Below are 23,561 nucleotides of genomic sequence, written 5' to 3'. Positions count from 1 at the left end.
AGGAAGAAACTGCTGTAAGTGGGTGCAATATAGAATATGGGGAGAATCTCCTATATATGCTGGGCACTATGCCAGACACACACACACACACACACACACACACACACACCATCTCATTTGACTCCCTCAATGATTGTCTATTGTATTCAATTATCCTCATTTACAGAATAGGAAACTGAGGCTCACAGGCCACAGTGACATAGCTAGTAAGTGGCATTGCTAGGCTATAAGCCAGCTCTTCCTGACTCCAATGGCTGTGCTGATTTCCTCCATGTGATGATGAACTGAGGGTGTAGTAGCCATTGGTTGACTAAGTGCAGTGATCACTTTAGCTATTCTGGAGGGCAGGGTTGTGTCTTGTTCACAACCATACCTCCTGTGGCTGGTGGTGAAAGTTAAAAAAATACAGGATTACATAGTCTTTTCTTAATAACCCTCAGAGTAGGCATTTAAAAAAATTCTTGTTTCAGAAAAGAAGGAACTGAATCTCAGAGAATTGATACTTTTTCTGAGCTTTCCCGGATCGTTATTCAAGCTCAGGCCTGTGTAAATTCAAAGCTGATGATTTTTACATTACTTGGTGTATCTCTCGCCTTACCCTGCCTGGGTGCTGCCCACTGCTGTCCCTGGTGGGTAGACAGTCAGCCGGAAACGGATGGGCAAAGGGTGGCTGTGGTGCTGGGGGCTGTGTCAGTCTGGGGCTGAGCGAGGAGCCAAGAGGTAGACTGGACCCGCTCTGTTCCTCTTTTAATTGGAATATTTGTTTTATTAACCACAATGTCTTTCTTAAGATTTCATTTCTATTTTCCCAGATGGGAGGGTTTTGTTTTTGTTTTTGTTTTTACCCTCAGGAACAGATTTCAGATATAGAAAAATTCATTCAGAGGTTTCTTTGGTTTTTAAAAATGAATGTTTCTTAAAATTGTACACTTAAAAACCTAGTTTTTCCTTAAAGGTCAATTTACAGATCTTATACTATTTATAAGTTGGCCATTGTTGTCAGTTAGTTTAAAGGAGGTTTTTGATTAATAATTGGCCCATGTATAGACTAATATGCCTCTAAGATGTTTAAACATCATTTGTAAATTATTTTAGTCTCTTTTGAAGTCCTTCAATATCATAGCAAAATAAGCCTTTTCAACTTCTTTAGTAACTCTTTGAAATTTAATTAAATAAACTTACATGTATGGTGATTCTTAAGTATGCTTACCTGTTCCAATACCATACATAAACCTAGAAAGATTAAATTTAAATATACAAGCCTAAATCAATTACTCAACCACACATTTCAAATTGGAATTTCCAATGCAGGTGTATTTTATAATAGTCCAAGTAAGTTCTCTTGAATATTAAAAATAAGTATACTACCAAATAGGCATAGATTTCCTCTTAATGCATAAACGTTAATGTTCTAAGTCTTAAACGTTCCTAAATTTTCCCAGAGTTAAAAGAGGCTTACCCACTAAGGAAATAATAGCATCATCGCAAGGAATTTGGGGAGAATTCAGAGATTTTAACTAGAATGTTAGCCTGGATTCCTGCCAGACCTATTTGTAGTCCATGCCAGGAACTTACAATGTTATGAGTGGCTGGTCTTGTAAACAGAGCTGTGCAGATTGATATGACCACACAGCTACTTATTAGTGGCCTCTGCATTGTTTGTTGGAACCTTTACTGTACAGGGTGTTAAGAATTTAGGGAATCATCCCTGATTACATTCATTTTATCCCATCTCAGGCTAGTCATGAAAGCCTTCAACCAGTTCAGGCTGCTGCATGATTTGACTTGCGTTTGCTTCCTTTGTCTAGGATATATTAATTTCTTTTTCATCTAGCTCCAGTGACCTTTGACACTGATGGAATTCTATCTTCTTTCCATATTCTTCCTGAGCAGTAGGACCACACAACTCATACAGTTATTAAAGTGATATCCAATTACATCCTGCAAATCTCACAGTTTCTAAGGCGAAACTACTCACAATTTTATAAGGGTTCTATTGTTTAAAGAGATATTTTAAAACATAACACTGGTGGAATCTTTAAGGTTTAGAAGAAAGAACAAATATTTTAGAAACATCTCCTGTGAGCCAATTGCTTTATGTATATTATTTTATTTTGTTCTCTAACATCCCTTCAAAGTGTTTATTTTTACCCCACATTCAAATGAGGAAGCTGAGGTTCATGATATTTCAAGTTTCTCAAGGCCACATGACAAATAAATGATGGAGCTAGAACTAGATTTTAGGATTATTTGCAAAATTCATGATCCTTCCCCTGTGCTAACTCCTGTGGTTTTGAAGATTTTATTACCAGGCTTTCTGAACAATGGGCCAGTTTCATCACTTCTTCACTCTGACAAACCAATCTTTCTGGTATAAACCTAGTTTCTCAGACAACCGCAAGCAATATCTGTTCTTCCCCTCATTTTCCTTAAGCCACAATCCCCCACCCCCACCCCCAGATTGGTTAAAATTTCCAAAGATTTTCATGACAGCAGCACACTGAAGGCAAGTTCTAAGGTACTAGTTACAGCCCCAGCTGTGGGTCAATGCCCCAAGGTTCTGGAGCATTGCAAAATTCAAGCCCTGACCTCAGCTGAAGTTAATGGGATTCAGGATGGGCTGCCCCAGAATGTGCCCCTTGGCATGCAGATCATTGGGAGATGAAGACAAATCTTTTTCCTCTTCCTTAACAGCCTAAAAGAATTTAGGCTGTAATAGAAGACAGCTATTACAAAAGGTAACTTTTTTTTTAATGTAAAAAGACTTCTCCGAAGGGCATGACAAATATTTGTTTACCAAACATTTGCTCTTTCCATCTTCCTATCAATTGTTTTCCTTCTCTTTGAAGCCCCAGACCCCAATACCCTCTTCCTTAGCTCAGGATGGCATATGGGCTCCAATTGCCCGACTGTTGGAGAGCCTCTCACGTCTTTGTGGGGTTCCCATACATACATAATTAAATTAGATTTTCCCCTGTTAATATGTCTCATGTCAATTTAATTACTAGGCCGGCCAAAGAAACTAGGACAGAAGGGAAGTTTTCCTCCCTACACAGTCCTATACTCCCTAACTGCCTGAGATCTTTGGGCCTTCCTCCCTTTACAGGAGACATGCAAACCGTCCTAGACGTCAGCACTTTCTGCCTGCTACTCTTCTTTGCCTGCTTTTTGTTTGCCCAGGTGAGAACTGCTCCCTCTGCCAAGTCCCAGTGTGGCTCATAACTTTCACTTTCCAAGGGACGGGGCTGGGAACTGAGGGCCAGAGGCTCTCATGGCTGAGCCAGGTTTCTTTACAGTACAAAGGCCAGCTGGGTGACTTCTTTTCAGTCACCCTGAGCATCGCCCAAGAAGGAAGAAGGAGAGTGCATGACTCTGCAAGCAGGATGTAGTCATAAAAATTCCTTGTGTCCTTTGCCGAGGACCGGGCCGGCAGGGTGTGCGGCCGCTCAGCAGAGCTCCAAGCGGGTGGCCGCGCTTGAGTGACACCTGATGTGAGACGTGTCAGCCCACAGAGGACATGGGACAAGAGTCCTTGATTCCTGTCTTGGCTTTATCGTTGATCAGCTGTGTGATTTGGGGCTGAACTGTAATTAAAGGCATTCTCCTCTCGTTACTTAGGATTTTTATTTTATTATGTTAAAAATGTTGTTTTAGACTTAGTTAGACATAAGCTTTTTTTTTTAAAAAAAAAGCATAGATCATGCTTGTACATACATAAAAAAGGAAAAATAGAAGTGAAATAAACTGACTCAGATATTCGTAAAACTTCCTCATTTTTCTGAATTGTTTTCTGGCTCAGGTATTAAAAGCACATTTTCCTGCACAACTGTACTGGATGCTAGGGCAGGTTGTGATGGTATGTTAACTGAATGGTGGCCAAAAAGGTACCCAGAAATGCTCCAATCCTGCCTTACTAGTCAAGTTCGCAGCAAGTGTCTATAATTCCTAAGGCACTGCACGATCAAGGAACAATAGCTGAACAGGAATACAAATGACACTTGGCTGTCCACCCTGCTGACTCTCATCAAACCAAGAGTTCCAGTCTAAGGTCCTTAGATCCCATGTCATGGGATGCCTAAATGAAGACTTCTGCTTCTGTCTTAAATCTCAATTTGGGACCATCTGGGTCAGGTGGGGATTAATATAGGAACCTGGGGGCATCTTGAAGGTAGAACTGTCCATGCTATACTGGAAGATTCTTCCTGCAATCCTTCTGGTGTTCTGGTTTCTTCATCCAGAGGTTAGCTTAGAGCACCGTAGATGGCCAGATCAATCTATGTGGGACCAGCTCCATGCTCTGGGCGGCTTGGGTGCCAGTTGCTGAGTCAGGGACAGTAGCTTGAGTCGCAGCCATGGGCTGGGTCAGAGCCCAAAGATGCCTGACACTGAGGCAGTGATTCAGTGGTAGGCTCCATTCTTTTCTGGAAGAGGAAGGCTGTTCAGTGTTAATAGCCACATTCATCCTGCGGACAAAAGAACGTTTGCAGAGATGATTCACCTCCTCACTCAGCCACGCCTTCCCTTATCATTTACAGGATGCTGAATAGACAGAAGGTATTTAAACCTGCTGGCTTGAGCCCAGTTTCTCACCCCACCCTAGATAACCAACACTTGCCTTCCTTTTTCTTATGGGGACCAGGCAGGGAGGTGCAAATCTGTAGGCGTTGGTGATGGGAAATGATCCTTTCCCTCAAATCAAGAAAACAATCAAACTTCATATTCCTAAGTGGCCTTAGGAACCTTGGCTAAAGTTTCTTGCTAAGTTACCAGGAATAGCAAAGAGACTACTTAACTCAAGCTTAGGGTGACTCTAGCCATCTGTGCTTATCCAAGCAAGCGAAATGGATAGCGACACCCTGTGAGGCCAAAAAGATATAAATTTGGCTATGTTCAAAGTGGTTATGACTACGGGTTTGGAGCGTCAGAGAGCTGGGCTTGACTCCTGGCCTGGTTACTTATTCTGTGAGAGTGGGCTTTTAGCTCTTTCTAAACCCCAGTTCCCATATCTAGAAGTGGATGATACTGCACACCTTAAATGTGCATTAAAGCTCTTAGCCCAGTTCCTGGTGCCTTTTGAACAGTCAATAAATGATAACTGTTCTTATTGCCTAGGGAAGGAAAGCATAGGAGCAGACGACTCAGCACAGAGCCAGGCATTTAACATAGAAATTCCTCTTACATTCCTTTGTCTTTCCCTGAGAAACATATCTTACAAAAGTCTATAAAATCTTGGCTGAAATGATACAATGAGGGAGCCACTAATGCGGTATGGTGAGACGCGGTGCGTGTGGTGGTACCAAGTCAGGGAATGAAAATAAGTTTGCTGATTTTTCAGTAATTAGATTATTGTGATCATCTCAGTAGCAGGTGGAATTTATTATTGTGGCAGTCCAGTTTTCATCTGTTTTCTGGATAAAGTTGTAAGTCTTTGATTTTTAAAGCTTCCCAGCTTCTTCCCAGTTCTAATTCAAACCCACAACTATAGAAATAACTGTTTCTAGAAACACCAGCAGGAACTGAGTTCTGGTTTCTGTGTAAGAGCCCATATATAAAGGGAAATATTTTGGGGCTTTATTAAACTCTTTTCATTACAATGCTGGCATTAAAGTTGTGGGTGGCTGCAGGCAGCTTTCAGAGTATGGAAGGTGGTGAGAAGACTTTCAATGTCAAATAGCTAGGCTCTCCTGGGGAAACCGAGTCTGCTCCGGAGGAGTCATTCAGCCAGCTGACAGAATCTGAAAGTCCATATTGTGGCTGTTCATCACAGCTGAGTTTCAGTTTATTCAGGGGTGGCCCAGGCTAGGAGGGAGAATGAAATCTCCCATGTTTATTGCTCAGCTCAAAAGCCAGACCAAAGGCTTTGAAAAGATCTAAGGAAAAGTGAGACTCTGAGGAGGATTGGGCATTTTTTATCAGAAAATCTGGGAGGAATCTCAGAGATGAGCCAGTAACCTGATCCAAAGCAGTCAATTTACAGATGAGAAAACTAAGAGCCACACAGGTGGAGTGCTTAAGATCACTGGAGACTGCAGCCCAGATTTCCTGACTGCTGGTACAGTGCTCTTCCCACCAGAAACTGTCACCCTATTTGGGGGTTGTCTGCTGAGTGCAAGGGTATCGAGGGTATAAGACACCCCATGTAACCACATGGAGTTTATCATGTAGTCAGACAAACCAGGTGTGTGTGCATGATCCACCCCATCTGTGTGGTGGGAGGTGAGGCAGAAGAAAAAGAGTTCTTCTCAATCTTGATGGGCTAGGGAAGCTTTTAGAAATGGTGGGATTTCAGGAGGGCCATGAAGGATGTGTGTGATTTAGATGGGAGGAGAGGAAGGCCATTCTGAGAAGGAAAAGGACATGTTCAGAAGTGCAAAGTTAGGGGAGTAAGAAAACCTATGAGTCAGCAACAATTTGGCAGGAGTGTAAATTTCCTGGGATCACAGAATCATAGAACTGGGAGATACTTCCGAGATCATGAGGCTCAATCTCCTCGTTTTACAGTTGAGGATATTGGGTCCTGAACATTGAAGTGACTTGCCCAAGGTTACATGGCTATGAAGAGCAGCAGGGGATTCGAACTCTCTAGTTCATTTTTTACTATATCCTGCTGAACCTAAGGAAGTGAAAACAGAGACAGTAAGGCCAAAGAGGACCTTTCATGAGGCCCAAGATGTTTGTACATTGAGCACTGGAAATGTTTGGCCTTTTTTGAACTGCAAAGTGGCACCTGGTCAGAGCGGTGCTACGTGAAGGTTGAGCTGGTGGTGATATGCAGCATGGATGGAAGGGGTTGTAAAGAGATCCCAGACCTAGATCAGCTAAGAGACAATATGAACTGAGGTGGGAGGAGAGAAAATGCAGAGGACAGGATGGGTGTGAGAGAGACTAGGGGAGAGTCAGGGCACAGGGGAGGATGAAGTCAGACCAGTCGGGAAGCTCAGAGTTGACCAGTTGTCCATGGAGGAAACCACCTTCTACTTCCCCCCTGGCTTTTGTTGTCATTTCCGCTTAGCACTTCACTCACTCACTCATTGTTTCTTTCAACGAATATGTTTGAGCCTGTGGATGGTGTTTTCTGTGCACCCCAGCCAGTAACCAACATGATGCCTCTTTTGTTGCCTTGGGATCTGCCCCCGTGCACTCTTCTTGGTTGGATTTATTGGACACTACCAAGGCGAAGTAAGGAGAACAGCTTGGTTATTGAAAAGAAAAGAACCTGATTGTCTGGAGGGTGTTGAAAAGCCAGCAAGATTTCAGATGGGAGGAGGATCAAAGTGTCTTGGGAAGGGAGAAGGCGGGCCCTGTGCACACAGAAGCTTCTAGGTCTTCCGGTGAATAAAAGATCCCAGTGTGATGGCAACAAAGGGGCTCTTGTGCATTCATAAGCAGAGGCCTGCAGGGGGGACGAACAGCCTTGGCCCTAAGGCCAGGCTGAGGTGGCTCGAGGCTGAGGCTCCTGCCCCTCGGGAGAGTGCAAAGGCCCTTGTGTCAACCATGAGAATGGGGGCAGGTGCTCAGGGCTCCTTAAAGTCAGAGAGAGTGCCAGAGACCACAGCTTTGGAAGACAAGGGGCTGCGAAGGGCCGAGTCTGTGCTTCCTCCTCATTCATTCCAACTCTCAGCAATGCCACCCACCTGACATTTGCATACCTTTCCTGATTGTGGTTTGTCCTTCTCTCAGCCATTGTGGCTGTTTTTATCCCAAAGGTTTAGTCTTAGCAAGGGGAACTAAACCAAATATGGCAAAGAGGTCAAAACACACAACCAACTAGTAGATGGGTCTTGGCCATATTGAGAAGAACTGTCTCATGCATCTAGGCCAAGCATAATGGTTCTAGGGACACAAGAGACTTAAAAATGGTTTAACTTATTTTTGTTTCTGTCCCCTGATAATACCAAGTGAAAACAAGATAGCAGGAGGTCTGCAAAGTAGATTAGGGAAACATGGTAAGAAACTCCAAGTTAAATAGCTTCCCATTCACCTTCCAAAATATGTAACTATTTATACATGTCCTCCGGTTGCCTCTGGTATCCTCTGCTCAGGGTAGTTTGGAGTTGTAGAGATGTGATCTGGAACTCTTGCTCTGCTATTCTCCAGTGTAAAGTTTACTTTGGGTACATTATTGAATTTCTCTGGACTTTGTTCTTCTTCTGTAACATAGAAATGGTATATACTTTGCAGGACAATCTTAATTGTAGGACAATTTAGCAAGGCTCTGGGAAACAGTAGGTGTGGATTAGATTTAGTTCTGTGTGAGACTAGTTCAGAGTTTAGGATTTGGTATTTAATTCATACCGTTACATTGTAGCTGTTTCCTCTGTAGAATTCTGGGGTCAGGGGAAATCTATGTCAGAGAAATGTAATCATCAGGAAGGAGATGACTGAGGTTGAGTTCTGCCTGCAGGTCAGCTCACTCATCAAGCTGCCTTGCATCTGGACACCATGGACAGATGCCCACTTAGATTTTATTCTAGGAAGCCACAGGGCTGGGCAGTGTGTGCTCAGGGAAGTCATGTCCCAGCAGGAAAGAGTCGGTGACTTGTGCAAATGGCAAGCTGAGCCAGGAACGCAACCCAGGCATCCTGACTCCCCACCCCATGTCTAATGATAAGGCCCATTCCCACTCCCTGTATCCGGGGCTGGACATCTCTGGAGCCAAGAGGGTGACATCAGGGCATCTGGTGAGCTCGGTCTGCTGCTCTGGTTTGAGTGCAGAAAAGTGGTATCAGAGATCCAGGGGAAGGGCTTGCGGCCGGCATTTCTCAGAAGCTGGTGGTGGGAACACGTCCTTCCCTGGAGACTAGAAGGAGGGAGCGAGCTTTGAGAAAGCAGACATGGGCGGGAAGAACCACTGAAGCATCGAAGGGGAGGGGCGAGAATGATTTATGAGTAAAACCTAAAGGATCAGGAGTCCCTGCCTTGACCTCAGCACCAACTGAGGGGCGTGGGAGAGCATTCTGCAAATATTTGAGAGGCACTGCTGCCAGAGAACTCACTGCTGAACCTGGGCGGAAGCGAAGGGGGACTGCACAGCTCAGTGTGTCAAGGAACTCTCTCAGAACCCAGAGGACGCAGGCCTCTCTCTCTCAGGGGCCCCTGTCTTTTGGGCATCCCTCCATGGCACAGGGTTTAAGCACTGACAGAGTCCAGGATACAGACTTCAATGGCAACAGAAATAGGCCCAGATCACTTTTGTGTACAGAAATTGGAGAGAAAGCAAAAGGAAGGGCACAGCCCCGTCCTGTCTTCTTACGTCCCTCTAGTTGGTTTTCTGAGGACCCGTGTTATCTGGGTTGGTGCTGGCATGTTCCACCTTCCGCTTGGCTGCCTCCCTGTAATATCTTACTTTTTAAATCAAGCCAAAGCGTCTGCAGGCTCTGCAGCCCAGCTCAACATTAACCTCTTCAGGAAGCCCGTGCCAAACTCAAATGGCACATACTGTCATTACGCTCCCTCTCACCTGCTCCCTACGTTTGAGAAGCCGCGGTGCGCACCAGCACAATACTGCTTCTGAGCTGCGCTATGGTAAAGAAATATTTTAAACTTTGTTTATCCTCACATTTCCTAAATCTGTTTTGTCATGAAATTCTCCTTTCAGATAAATATACTACATGCCGGCTTAGCGGCTTCCCCATCTGGTGCCCATGTTTATAGGACTGGTATCCCCGATCGCATTCTAAGTGCGTCAGTGGCAGAGACTACATGTCTGCTTCCTTTTGAACTCTTGTGACACTAACCCAACTCTTTCTTTTTTGCCAGTTTAATTGATAAAATACTTCATTTTTTGTTTCATAATTTTTTACTACTGTGAGCTTAAAGACTTTTCCAAATACATATAAGCTTATCCAAATGTATATATCAAATCCTAGCTGCTCACAACATTTGGGTTTAGTTAAAAGACAGGCGGAACCCTACAAATGAAATGAAAAGCAAATTATAAATTACAAAATGGGGGAAAATTTGCAATATACATACAGAGGAATGATATCTTGAACTTAGAGAAATTTTTGTGTATCAGTAAGAAAAATACTGAATGTGGCCATAGAGATAAGAAAAAATCATGAACAATTAATTCATAGAAGAAATACACAAAGCTCATACCAGGGCAAGTATGATGGGTGACATGGAACCTGGGTCACAGACTCACACAGCTTGCTCGTGCCCTCTGGTCCTATTCAAGCTCGATGCCAGAAATGTCTTTTGCATTTTAGGTGAAACTGTGGCTGGGTACATCAGCCTTAGGACTCGGTAGGTCTGACAGAGCACAGTTGATAATGGGCAGCTGTGAGTGTGTGGTTACTTGATATCCCATGCAGGGTATCTAATAGGGCCCAGTAACAGGGCTAAGAACCATGCCCAAATTTTTATAAATTGCAGAAGACCTAGCCTCGCTTCAGACACCAAAGACCTGTGCTGTGATTTTCCCAATGAGGCTCACTGTAATATCCATTCGGCTGCTTCTTCCCCCAGCACTGACACCACTGACATCACAGGGCCTGCCAGACCCTATGGCCTGAGTGTCAAGGCTTTTAGCATCATGGCTTGGACCTACAGTGCAACCGGGAGAGGGCATGGGATCAGCTTATAAGGGGGCACCTATTGCCTTGGAGGGGAGAGGGCCCTGCAGCATCCATAGCTGAAGTGCTAGCTCTTACTAGGGAAGGGTGGGCCATTTCTGCAAGTCCAGAGGCTCTGGGGAGGGGGGGAACCCTGGAGGGTGAACATCTTCCCTCAGGAAGCCCCTGTACCCCATTTCAGGGTCCTAGATTTTGTCACCAAGCTCTTGCTTTTGCATTAGAGATCTTCGGTGACTGGGTTTTTAAATGTTCCTGGAGCTCTGTGTCTCTTAGCAGTTAGACATTGAGTCTGCTGCTTAGCTGTGTCTCTTCTTCCACTGCAGGGGATGAGGGCCTCATTGGGCACCCTCAGAAGCCTCGGGCTCCCACACTTCGCCATTCATTGTTAATGGCTCTCAGTCTCTGTCCCTTTGTGGGGTGTTATATACCTTAGCAGTAATTAGCCAACTCCGCTGTCTCTCTAGGTATTGTTCTTCCCAAATGTTCAAAATGCCACAGCATTCCTTTCCACGGGGACATTTCCCAGGGTACCACTGATGAGTCATTAGCAATTTGATCCACCGTCTTGTGCCAGAGACTCTCTGTGCCTCATCTACCAGCAAGGATGGTGGGGAGGTGGGGGGGAAAGTGGGATCCAGTCCCAGATTCCATTTTTTTCTTCTTGGACCACCGCTGAGGCCCCTGATGTCAGCAGTGTCCTCCGAGAAGCAGATGCCAAGATAGGATGAGAGAACATGGGGTGGCAGCTGGAGGAGGCTGGCGAGCCGTCAGCCTGTAACATAGGTCTGTCCTTGATGTAGGTGAGAGAAGAGGAAGGCTGAGCGGAGGCATCTTAGAGTTCAGTCAAGTTCTGAGAGTGTTTGGCAAGGCCAGGGAAGTGTTCAGGCCAAAGGAGCTTGTCAGAGGTGTCCCGCGTCTCCTTGGGGCAGCCTGATTAGGATCCCCACCACTGTCCTTCACTGGCTGGGAACAGTCCATGGGAAGTGTGGCCTCGGAGTGAAGGTAGGGATGGAGTCCAGAGTATGGTAGTGGGCTTTTCAATGATGCTTCTATTGTGGGAGACATGAGCAGGGCATTTATATGGTTCCCACAGGAACCACATCTCATCTGTAAGTTCCCTAGAATTGCTTTTGTGCAGGTCAGGGACATTACTAGCACCACCTCAATTCTTCTAAAGGTTGTAACAGAGGGAGTTACACACCTGATGTGGTTCTGAGCCCCTGTGTTATGTTGGCAATTTCCTGCATTGGGTCTGTACTGTAGTTTAATTCAGTCTATATTTTAATTTGAGATTTTTACTGAATGGAGAGACTGGAGATAAGAAATTATTTTATTTATATTCCTTCGAAATTCTGAGTGCAAATCGATCAGTTCTTTTTGAGGTTTGTCTTTTTTATAGTATCTTATATACAGCAAAAGAAATCAACTCATGCTTTCAAAATTCTTCCCAGATTCACAAGACACATTTCTTTTATTTTCCAAGTTACTTCTGCATATACTTTTCCCAAATATTTCACCATTATATAACACAAATTGCCATTTTCCTACCCTCTATATACTATTCAGTTTCAAAGTCCAATGCCATGTATTTCAGCTTTTTTTGTTATAACAGAACCCCATTTCCATGCCAGTAGAATAAATTTCTATGTCATTACATTATTGTTTCAGTAATAGTGCATAAGAAACAATCATATAATCTCATACAGCAAACAAGCATTTGCTTGGCTCAAGCCCCTCTGCTTTAGCTGATAGAGGCAGGACCCAGTTGGGGAAACTCAGTTCTGTGTGTCTCTCACCCATTTTGTGGGACCGGCAAGCTTGCTTGGCAGATTCTTTCCAAGATGATGGCAGAAGCACAGCAGAACAAGTCCAGCTGCCTAAGCGGTTCTTAATCCTTCGAGTTACCATATTTGCTAACATTCCATTTGTCAAAACAAGTCCCGTGGCCACGCCCAAATCCCAGTGGCCAGGATGCTCATGGAGATGGAGAGGGGAGAAAGCAAATGCTTCCAGACAATAATCTCTTTCATACCACAGGCATGAGCTCTTACCATCTCTGTTGCAAACCATGTTTCCATTTTATTATTTAGTGGTCAATTAATTTGCTTTCAAAGACTTTTGAAATGAAAGAAATTTAAATTTTCCTGTGACTAGATGACTCATTTTTAAAAACACCTGTGAGCCTACTTTCAACAACTTTTTGAGTCTTTCTGAATAGTTTAAGATTGTAGGTAAAGAGACGGTCTGCACATTACGTGTCCTGAGAAGAATGGGTTCCTTGTTGAAGTTTTACCCATGTTGCCTTTGTATCTTAGGACTCCAAGGGAAGCCCTCAAAAATGCTAGAGCTCTACCCGGCCACTGACCCCAGGAATAGATAGATAAGAGCTTTCTTTCTGGTACATTACTACTTTATCTTTTTTCAAGTTGCCATTTATTAACCACGGACTCCGTGTCCAGGGCTGTGTTAAGTGCTTCAAATGTGGTATCTCGTGGAATTGTGCTATAAGGTTGGCATTGGATAGATAAGGGTTATGCCCTACTTTCTTTACTTTCTCAACAAAGTAAAAGAGTTTTGAACTTGGGTCTTTCTAGCTCCAAAGCGAGTGCTTCTATCCTTATCCACACTGCCTTTTGTTTGGACTCTGCCTCTAGCTCCTCTTCCACCAAATCGAGACATCTCTACTGCCGCAGAGGCCCTTAAGAGCCCAGCGAAATCAGCAGAACCTGCCAACTCAGAAGAACTAGACTGTTGACTATGCTCAGAGGAGAACACGGTGCTGGTTTGTTTTGGGTCACCATCAGGAAGTATGGCTTATGGAGGATGGAGGGTTGGTTACTAAGCTTGCCCACAGTACGCACCCTATGACTCTCGTCTGTGTTGAGGAGGCACCCATGGCAGTGGAAAGGAAGGGGGCCCCTCCCTGCCAGATGCCCATTGTCCTCTCTTCCTGACAGTACTGCTGCTTCAGGAGCCGCTGCTCTGCAGGGTAGGCTGAGGGTCAGGGGTGGTGGTGTGGTGATTGTCCAGTTCACAAAGAGCCAAGGGAATTCCTTTGGAAGTTTTGTTTGGGTCTCAGGCTGTCTGTCTGTACATAGCAGCCCAAGCAGAATCCCTGACCACCCGCCCCTGGCAATTTGCTCCAAGCTGTCTTCTCTTTATCCATAATCCCTGCCTCACTCAGACTGTGCCAACGGCCCAGCTCAGCATCTCTGGCTGGCCTCCTTGTCTTGGCAGTAAACTTTATAGCTCTATCTCTGAGGGATTCATCCTCATTTCAGGGTTGGAAGCTCCTCACCTTCAAATTACACGGTCAGTTTCTTGAGAAGAATGAGGTAATGTATCTGAAAGTGCTGTAACAGAGGAAAGGAAAAGGATGAAGAAAAAACTCAAAGCATTGTTCCCTAGTGCCCCACACTCAGGGGCATTTAATAAAAATTGAGAGCTGGCTTGGCCAGAAAAAGTAGAAGTGTTTGGAAAGAAGAGAGGCAGGGAGGGAAATTTCTAATCTAGAAGTGCCTCTTCTTTTAGGGACAGATAATAGGGGCCATAGAGAATCTGCACTTAAGGTCTTGTTGGTAACAACACCAAACTGAAGGCAGCACAACTCCTTACTTGGGAACTCAGAGGATTTTAAAGGTTAAAGGTTCACCTGGATCAACCCTCCCCTGCTGTCCACGTCTCTCTCTATCTGATGCTTGGTTCTCTTGGACAGCTCAGCTTGTCTCCTGCCCATTGGTTGAACACATCCAATCATGGCAAACTCACTCTTTTCTGAGATAGAGCTCTCTCTCCTTGGGCAGGTCTGTCAAAATGTTCTTCCTGGCACTGTTTTACCCTCACCAGCCTCTGCTGTGCTCCAGAATAGGAGTTAAAGGATTGTGATGAGTATCTGGGAAATAAGGAAGAAGGATTTATAGCATCTCCCTGAGCAGAAGAATGAGTAAGAGGCAGAGGAGGATGGAAAGCCATTGAGGAGGAGATGCTCAGAAACCTGCCATCAATGGGACGTGTGCTCTGAGTCCCCTGAACCAACGAATGACACATTTTCATCCCAACCATCCTTTGATAAAAAGCAGCCCCCCAGCAGCAGGGTTTACAAGGCCTTGCGCTGGATCTGGAACAGTTATTCCCAATGCTCAGAAGTCAGGAAATGGTGGAGAAGAAGGGAGACAAAGAGAGACCAGTGGGGAGAAAGAGAAGGAGAGACGGTGTGGGGAGGGAGAGGAGAGAGACGTGAAGACACAAAGAGACACTGAGGGATTGAGTGCATCAAAGGGATTGAGTGCATCAAAGTGGGTATGGACAGACGGGGAGAAAATGTGAAGAGTTAAGAGACAGCAGAGGGCAACGGGCAGAAGAGAACAGCTTGGAAGGCTATCTGGGTGCAACAGCATCTGCATGGCTCCATCATGGACCCAGGTTTCAGTGCTCTAAATTTTATGCTGCTCCCAGTGGGCAGCCTGACACCTCCCAGACCAGTGGCTCCCAGGCTGGGGAATTGTGGGAGGGAACTGGAGAGGGCATTTGCAGGGCTGGAAGTGTCCCACTATACTGACAGGATCCTGAGGCCCAGACCTGAACGCCTGGTGCCCTGACCACTCCAGGAAGGCAGGCATGGGTATGTATGGCATGGGGCAGAACTGGGGAGCGCTCCCACTTAGCAGTTGCCCCAGCCTTGATGCTCGCTGTCACACTGGCCTTGCTTGCTTCCAGAGGCCTTGGCTAGCCCAGGGCTGCTGTCGACCCAGCTCTGAAGCCAGGCAGTAGACTGGTTCCACTGGGACCTGGGATGGGATGGAAGGAGCTCAGGGTGCACGTGTGCAGTCGGTCCCAGCATCTGCACATCTGGATCCACTTATGAGATAAGAGGGAGAAATTCCATGCTTGCCTCGCCTTCCTGGGCTTGGGAAGATAGACTAGGGGGTGGGGCATATGGGTTACAGACCAGTGTCAAGTTGGCTGGGAAACAGGCATGGTGTTTCAATTTTAATTTTAATTTTCATCAGTGAAATTTGTTTGTGAAAACCTTTCATAAACTCTGACAAGCTATTTATTATTGCCCCTGTCCCCCCAACAAGCCCAAGAGGAATGCAGTCCCCATTTAAAGAATTTAAAGAAGAGGAGACAAGTGAGGAATGACTCCAAGGGTCATGGGCTGAGACTCCAAATCAAATGCTCTTCTCCATGGCATTCTGGCAGCTGCTCTCTTGAAGACTTGGGATGGGTGAGTCCTGGGCCCTTGGTAGCTGGAGCAGTGGGAAGGACTTGGCTTTCCATTGCCTTAGAGGTCTGCACACATGACCTGTGGAGAGGCATGGGGGAAAGCCAGAAAAGCATTGACCCGCTTTGTTTTCCTGTCCTCAAAATAAAGCCACTGGCTGCTAAATACATGCCCTCAATGAAATGTCTCACTGCTGCTGGGGGTCAGGTACCCAGGAAAGTACATTCTGGGCCCATTTGAAAATCAGAGATGGTCTTCTTCTCATGAGAAACCCAACAAATAGACACCAATAGCATCGTGCGGGGTGCTGTGGGGAGATCTTGATGTCATCCAGGAACTCCAGACCCTCCCCTGCTCCCACAGCCAGCCTCAGTGGGAGGCTGGTAGGGTCCCAATTTAACCTTGCAAGTCCTTATTTTGTGCAAGGGATGTAAAGTTTGCTGCAGGAGGTAGAAATTGAGCAAACTGGTCGAGTCTTACAGTCTCAGAGATAGGAGAGCCATGTGTGTAGAACTGCAGTGTAGAAAAGGATGCGAGGGTGGGAAGAGAGGAACAGACAAGGGGCTGAGTGGGGTTGGAGGGGAAGGTAGGCTGGAGGGTGAGAAATCAGGAAAAGTGTCATGGGAGAGGGGGCATCAAGGTGCCATTTGGGATATACAAGGAACTTTATGGTTTGTAAGACTTTTCTGTGTGTTATTTTGAAACACAATATTGTGGTAGCAAATGCTGGCAAGGTGCAGAAACAAAAACAAGTCCCCTGTGGCGAGGATAAATGGATGTGACTTATTTGGGAAGCAGTCTGACATTCTCAGAATTCCAAATTCTAGGAATTTATGCTAGAAACACACTGACACATATGAACAAGAGACCCTTCATAACAACGGTAGGAGGAGCAAAAGACTAGTGGTGTCGGTGATCTTCACACTAGAGATCAGGTTAGGAGTCACAGGGCATCCGAGCAGCAGAACCTGCGCAGCCATTACAAAGAATAAGGTAGCTCTGTATGTGTTGCTATCCAAACAGTCTCCAACATCTAATGTTAAGGAAAGCATAAAACATGGCAAAGAATGGTGGGTACAGTATGCTCTCCCCTGTGTAATAATCAGAATGTGTGTTTGCATATGGACAGAAAGTTTCCGGAAGGATACACAAACAACCGTTAACCATGATTGCTTCTGGGTTTGTAGATTGAGGGTCTGGAGTGGGAGACCAACTGTTAAAACATTTCAATAATCGTGAAAGGTATGTATCTAGAAGAGTATATAAAACGTACACCATCTGAAAAGTAATTATGAAGCATAGCAGACTTAATTCATACTGTGCACCAAATTCTTGTTCTCTGAAGCTTGTACTGTTGCATATGGTAATGTGTTACTTTTTCTATATAAAATAACCTCTGTGAGGCAGAGTATTCCTCCCCATCCCCTTTTCCAAGAGACCAGCAGGAGCAGGGGGTTAAGAGGGAAGGCCTGGGGTGCACCCAGACCAGCAAGGAAAGAGGCTGCCCTGAAGGCCAGGAAGAGATGGGGAAGCCAGGCTCCGTGCTGACCTGGGGATTGCCAGGCTAAGCCTGGAGTCTGTTAGCTTCGGAGGACGTGTTAAATGTTCCTGGGACTGACACTTCAGAATCTTACAAAGAGGAATTAAAATCAAATATGCCGAGGGTCTGCAAGCCCACCAACCCAGCAGAGCAGTGCTGGCCAGGGGTGGGAGGGCTGCTTTCCTCTCTGAGATCAATGAGGGCAAGCACTTGCTGATCCCCTGGGTGTGCGGGCACTGCGCCAGGCGTGCTGACTGCATCAGCTTTGTGGATTCTCACAACACGAGCCACCAGGCTTCCCACCCCATTTTTCAGGGGTGGGGACTGACTTGCAGGGAGAGCAGGTAACTTGCTTCAGGCCACACAGTTGGTAAACAGCAGAGGTGGGATTTGACTCCATGTGGATTACAAAGCCCGTGAGTGACTGCGCTTCTGTCTTCTTACACTCATTTTGTCTGACAGCTACTCATTGTCTGGCGGACATTACTGTCTCTCTGGGGGAGCTGGTAATTCCTCTCATCCTCCTGTGATGTTGGCCATGCCACCGAGATAAATGTGGAGTGGGTGCTGTAGTAAACACGGGTGACATGGGCGGTCCCAGGCTCTTGGTCCCCTCACCTGCCCGCCATCAATCCTGGAGTCCCTCCTGGGCAGTGGGGGGCAGTGTCTGAGAGTGGCGCCATCCCCTAGCACAGCCTCCCTTTGCTTCTCTCTAGCACCGTGGTTCTCAGGGTGACGTCAGGCTGCCTCTGTGCTTGTGCCCGCACCTTGATGGGCATCTACGTATCCTTGGGATGCAGCTTTTGAGGAAAGGAAGGTGTTAATGGCCTTGTTCCCACTCCTGCCCCCGCCAGAACACGGCAGTTTCAAATTTCAGTCTTGCGCATCCCACTGAGGAGTGCCATTTCCTGGTGTCTGACACAGACTCCATAGCGAGATTTGGCCTGGATCCTGCAGAGGAGAGGAGAGGAGAGGCCCTGGGCCCACCCCATTTGTGCAAGGGCATGAGGGGTGCCAGTCATTGCCCAGAGGTTTTGCAGACATGGGGAAGAGTGAGGCCGTCTTCAGAGAGTTGATCTGGTCATGAGCCAGTTGGGATGACGGTGGGTTTGGTTGAAGGGCCTTATTGGTGACCATAAACCCTCGGCCTGCAGGTTAGGGGTCTGCAGCTCTGCCTTCTTCTCCGGGAGTTTGGTGGGAAGCACCAATGTAACACTCCTGATGTATATCTCTAGGCAAACCCCAAACACAGCTCCAGTCCCTGACGAAAGTAATTCTCGCCTGGATGGTAATGTGTGGGAAATAGGCCAGTGTGAGCCTGTACTATGCATTCCTCTCCTTGACAGGATGGAGCTCCGTGAATATTTCACCTTCATAATCTTGGCCACATTTGGGGGTTTACGAAGCTGTCTGAATCCAGTTTATCAGCAGGAATAAATGCCCTCAGACAAGTGGGAAGCAGAACTTGGCTCTGTTGGGCTGATGATTTATGAAGGAACACTGAGCTGGGAAGGGGTGAGCGGAGGGGGGCGGGAAGGAAGGCAGTCTGTGGGCCCCCACTCGCAACCTATAAAAGCAGCAGCAAGTACACTAATGGGAGATCATATTCCAAGATACATTTCCTCCCGTGAAGGATGTGGTGTCTGGCGTCTATCACCTGGTAGGGACAGAAGGACTCCTTGGGGACTCAGCTGCCTTTGGGGAGTTTGGGCAGTGTAGGATGGGCCCCAGGCTATATCTGCAAGAGCCGTGGCCTTGCGGTTGCCTGTCTCCCATTGGCTGCCCACAGGACCCACTGTGCCTAGCTTCCTGCGGCCGGGTAGGTCTTGTCCTTCCCCCATCCAGCAGCTCCTAAAGCTCTGCTCCCTCCAGAAGTCATCTCAGGCTGAAACCTGCATAGAGTGGGCTTTCCCTCCTCCATAGCTGCTTCGGGCCTTATGTGGCCCAGGCAAACTCAATAGCTTTCCTACTTGCACATCTCACCTTTTGTTCTGTCTCTGACATCTGTGAGTCATGCCCCACTTCCCTGCGTGCAGAATCTCAAAGAATAAGTAGTGTGTTTGAGACCCTGGCATTAGAGTTGGAATACCTGGGCTGGCATCTCAGCCCTGCCACTTAATGGCTGTGTGATTTGGGTGTTTTTTTTTTTCTGTGCCTGAGTTTTCTTACCTGGAGTGTGGGGACAAAAGCAGTGCAATTAAACTCATTGGGTTTTGGGGAGAATTAAATGGAACAATAACTGCCCAGTACCTAGCACACGGTTATTAATACATTATACAGAATCTCATCAGAACGACAAGGGGAGTGATGTGATGATGATGACAAGGCTTTATGGTCACTAAAAAAGACTGCGAACAAAATGCCTGTTTTAAACAGCAGAACACTCTTGGATTGTGTAACTTGGCTGTCTTTTGTACAGTTTCTTGATAATCAGCACCAGAGCTGCCTCTCAGCTCCTTCCTGAACACAAGGCAGAGAAAAGAGCATGAGGTTTGGAGTCATACAGGCCTGGAACTGAACTGTGATCACAGGTTGATCATATAAGTTCTCTGAGCCTCAGTGTCCTCACCTATAAAATGGGAGTAATAATAACTACTTTGCACCACTGGGGTGGACTGAATGAGATAACTTGTATGGCTTGCTGAATACAGGAGAAGCATAATGAGCTCCCAGACACTAGCTTCCTTCCCTACAAAGTCCTCGGTTCCGTCTATCTCAATCCTCTTTCTTTCTCAAGATCTGTTTGAGACCTGCTGTTATAAATTATTCCCCATAAAATGGACAATTTCCCTGTTCCTAATACATTTGTAGCCTTGGATCACCAAGTTGGAGATTCCAGGTCTGACTGAACCACCAGCCTGGAATAACATTGTTTTGGTTTTTGTAACTCAGAAGTCGATTTCCTTAGACTTCTGGAGTTTGCCCAGAAGGTGCAGATAGGATTTGCTTCCCAGCTTTGAATGTGGCTTACTGTCTTATCCGTATCTGTGGATCTTGCACCTAGCATAAGGCCTGATAAATAGTGAATCCAATAAGTGATTATTGAAAAAATGAATGAATTAGTGATGCTCTGGGGAGCTGGAAGAGACCCTTTGTAATTCAGAGAGAACTCCCTAGTTGCAGGCAGCCTCTCTCAGCAATTACCCCGCAACAGCCCTGTGGTTATGTCAGATAGGCTCAGGTCTCCAGTCTGGCTCTGTAAACAAGGGGAATAAAAAACAAAAGCTTTTTGATCAGCCTGCTCTGTTTGGATTGGCAGGAGGTTTTCAGTTGGAATTAGTGCCTCGGACGTGAATGTAATAGTCATTCCATATGAGAGGAAGGCTTTCTGGCTCAGCCTCTAACTTTGATGTAGAGCACATGGACCTGGGGGTGTGACTTCAAGACAGGAGGCAGAAAGGACCCAGAGGGTCTGGCTGTATTTGGAGCTTCTCAGATCCTTCTCAGGCCCTTCCTGTTGGACAGGCATTCTAACTTGCCCCATTGTGGTTGGGGGTCAGGAACAGCAGGCTTTATTCTGGGCATTGGTACTAGCTAGCTGTGTGAGTGTAGGAAAGTCAATTTACCTCTCTGGGCTTCTGCTGCACACCTGTGAAGTGACGGGGTGGATGTGATGAGACCTGAAGTGTCTTCTCCCGGTTCTATGAAGTTTTGGTTAGTCTGCAACTACATCTCTTGGCCAGGAAGCACTGACAGTTTTGATGAATTTTGAGAAGTTGGGGAAGTGGGAGGGGCTACTGAGAATCCAGGTTGATGATGTACCCTGAAAGGGAGCCCGGGATTTTGCCCTGGGCCTCTGCACTCACCACAATCCACTCCTCTACTCCTGCCTGTTCTTTACCCTCCCCGAGATAGGATTCTCGTGGGTGACAACCGCATGCTACAGCCGAGGCCCAGGACATCTCCGTATCTGTGAGCTTTGGTTTTCTCATCTGCATGGGAAGCTGTGCTGCTTCCCTTACTTGGAGGACTGAGTGAAGCTGGATGTGCGCTGTGCCTTGGAAACTATCAAACGCCCATACACGTAAGGAATTGTGATTACGGCATGAAGTCTGCCCCGACGGGAAAAATATCAGCAAACAGCCCTCTGCCAGGTGGCCCATTTTTTCCTGAAGGTGCTTCTCCCGCTGTCTGTCAGTAGAGTTCCTTTGGTTTCCCTGCCCCTTTGAAACAGAAATGCTGCTGTCTGAGTCTTCATTTCTTTGCATGCTTTTCCACTAGAGCAGAAAAAGCATTTTCCATGTGATTTGGCTTATCCTGCTTAGCATGTGCAGCAGCATCTCCAGGCTGTGGAATGAGAAGGATTTTCTGTGGGTCCCTGGAGCAGAGCCCCAAGACGCTGTGATGGGAGCAGATGCCTGGCAGTGGTGTCAGGATGATGTCTGTGTGTGACTGGGTGGAGTTGGATGTACCAAGGAGAGGGGTGCTGGGTCCTGGGTTTGGTTTCACCACATGTTAGAGTTTGAGGAGAACTATAAACAGCATATGGTCTTATCTCCGTAGACCTGAGAGTTGGGACCTGGGCTGAGTTGGGCTGCTGTTTCTGAAAGGAGCGGGACCAGGACCCCATTTCCAGCCTCAGTTCCATCATCCCTCAGGGACCCTTTTCCTTTTCTCCTTCCACTCTGATCCTCCCTCACCTCTGTCCTTTCACTTCCCTTCCCAGAGCCCATTTGATGTGACTTGTGGATTGGGATGGTTTCTGAGTTTCTGGGGCAGGTGGGCTGTTTGGTCAGATTAGGTGACGTCCTCAAAGCAGCCTTGGTGTGTTCTCAGGACATCAGATTCAACAGAGACCCAGCACACTGCCTTGGCCTCCAGGAGAGCCACCTACAGGCCCCATGGCCAGGGGTCAGAAACACCACCTGTGAACTGGGTTCTGGGTGGCAGGTGCCCACTGCTGCCTGCCCCTCTCCTTAGTGGAAGGAGAGCCTGTATGTGCTGAACACCAACACAAGTATGGTCAGGATCTCCCTCCTTGAACCCAGCATCCCGTCCCCGCTGTCTCACTTCCCTTGGGGCCATTGCAAGGACTGGGGGTGGGCTGGGAGGCACTGACTTGGCAGCCATGTCCAGAATTGCCCACGTAGTGCTGGCCTGAGTCAAGTGCCCATTCCAGCCCAGCACTTTGCTGGCTTGTCTAGAGGCACTCACAATGGGTAAATGTCACCCTCTGGCAACAGCTGCCTCTATTTATTCAGATGAGAACAATTTTCTCTCCCTTGCACTTTCAACAAGTTCGACCTCAAGGCCCCCCTGCTCTGCTGCCAAAAACAATATAAGGCAGGAGGAGGAGGTGGAGGCGGGGGAGACCATCCACCCTAAGTGAGCTGTCAGCTGAGCCCTGGGTTTACTGGATCTGGGTGTCTCATAGCCCCAATGGGCCAGCTTTCAGCTGATGGGGAAGGGAGTTGCTTTACTTCCTAATCTCTGTTAGAGATAACTGCGTTCAGTGCATGTGGGTGAGGCCTCCATCAGAGCAGCCTCGGACCAGCCGCCCCATTGCCGTTCCTCCTCTAGGGCTGGGCTGGAGCCATCTCAGTAGGAAACTGATCTGTCACTTGGGGACGGGGACGGGGACAGGGAGCATCGGAGGGCCTCAATGCTGTGTCTGTGATGTGCCGCAATGAGCAAATCAGGAGCCGACGTCCAGTACACCCGCGTCTGAGGACTAGCGAGCAGCTCAGCCTCACCTTAGCCTGACTCCCTAACGGTTTTGTTAGTTTTTCACTCTTACACAGTGACTGTCCTTGAGTGGGACTATTGGGTTCTCTAGTCCCCGTGGAGGAGGGTTCTGCAGCGTCATTTTCCTTCGCCTTCCATGGTCTAGGAATTTCATGTGAAAAGACAAATGTGTTTTGGGCGATGCTCTGATTGGACTTGGCACTCTCTGGTGTTGAGGCCACACTGATGCAGAGCTGGAAAACAGGGTGCACTCAATCCTGCCATAGGGATGGCTTGGGGTCTGTCACATTGGGTAGCAGGAGGGAAGGGCAGTGAGTGGTTTCCTTCAAAGGCAGAGGTACCATGAAGTCAACCTCATTATCATTCGAAAATAATTTATTGTGCCCAGCTTGGCATTCAAGGCCCTCCACTATCTGCCGTGCTTGCTTTACCAACCTTGTGTCATACTTGTTCTGTCCCCAGTCCTCATCCAGTCTCATTGTTCCACGAACACTCCCTGCATTTGCTGCCTTTCCACATCCATTGGCCTCTCCTC

At 46.9% G+C, this 23,561-nt stretch overlaps 1 long non-coding RNA gene across 1 annotated transcript in view; it reads left to right on the top strand.

The window, feature by feature from the left end:
* The first annotated feature begins 14,877 nt into the window (after positions 1-14,877).
* LOC118968824 (uncharacterized) overlaps positions 14,878-23,561 on the top strand; it is a 29,544-nt gene continuing 20,860 nt past the window's right edge. Inside the window, exon 1 of the long non-coding RNA XR_012132910.1 lies at positions 14,878-15,804. This is a non-coding gene — a long non-coding RNA (uncharacterized lncRNA). The remainder of the gene's footprint in view (positions 15,805-23,561) is intronic.

Source organism: Manis javanica, chromosome 6 (genome assembly GCF_040802235.1).
Source record: "Manis javanica isolate MJ-LG chromosome 6, MJ_LKY, whole genome shotgun sequence".
Lineage (NCBI taxonomy): Eukaryota > Metazoa > Chordata > Mammalia > Pholidota > Manidae > Manis > Manis javanica.
The sequence above is the reverse complement of the archived record's forward strand: the minus strand, read 5'-3'. Positions and strand labels throughout refer to the sequence as shown.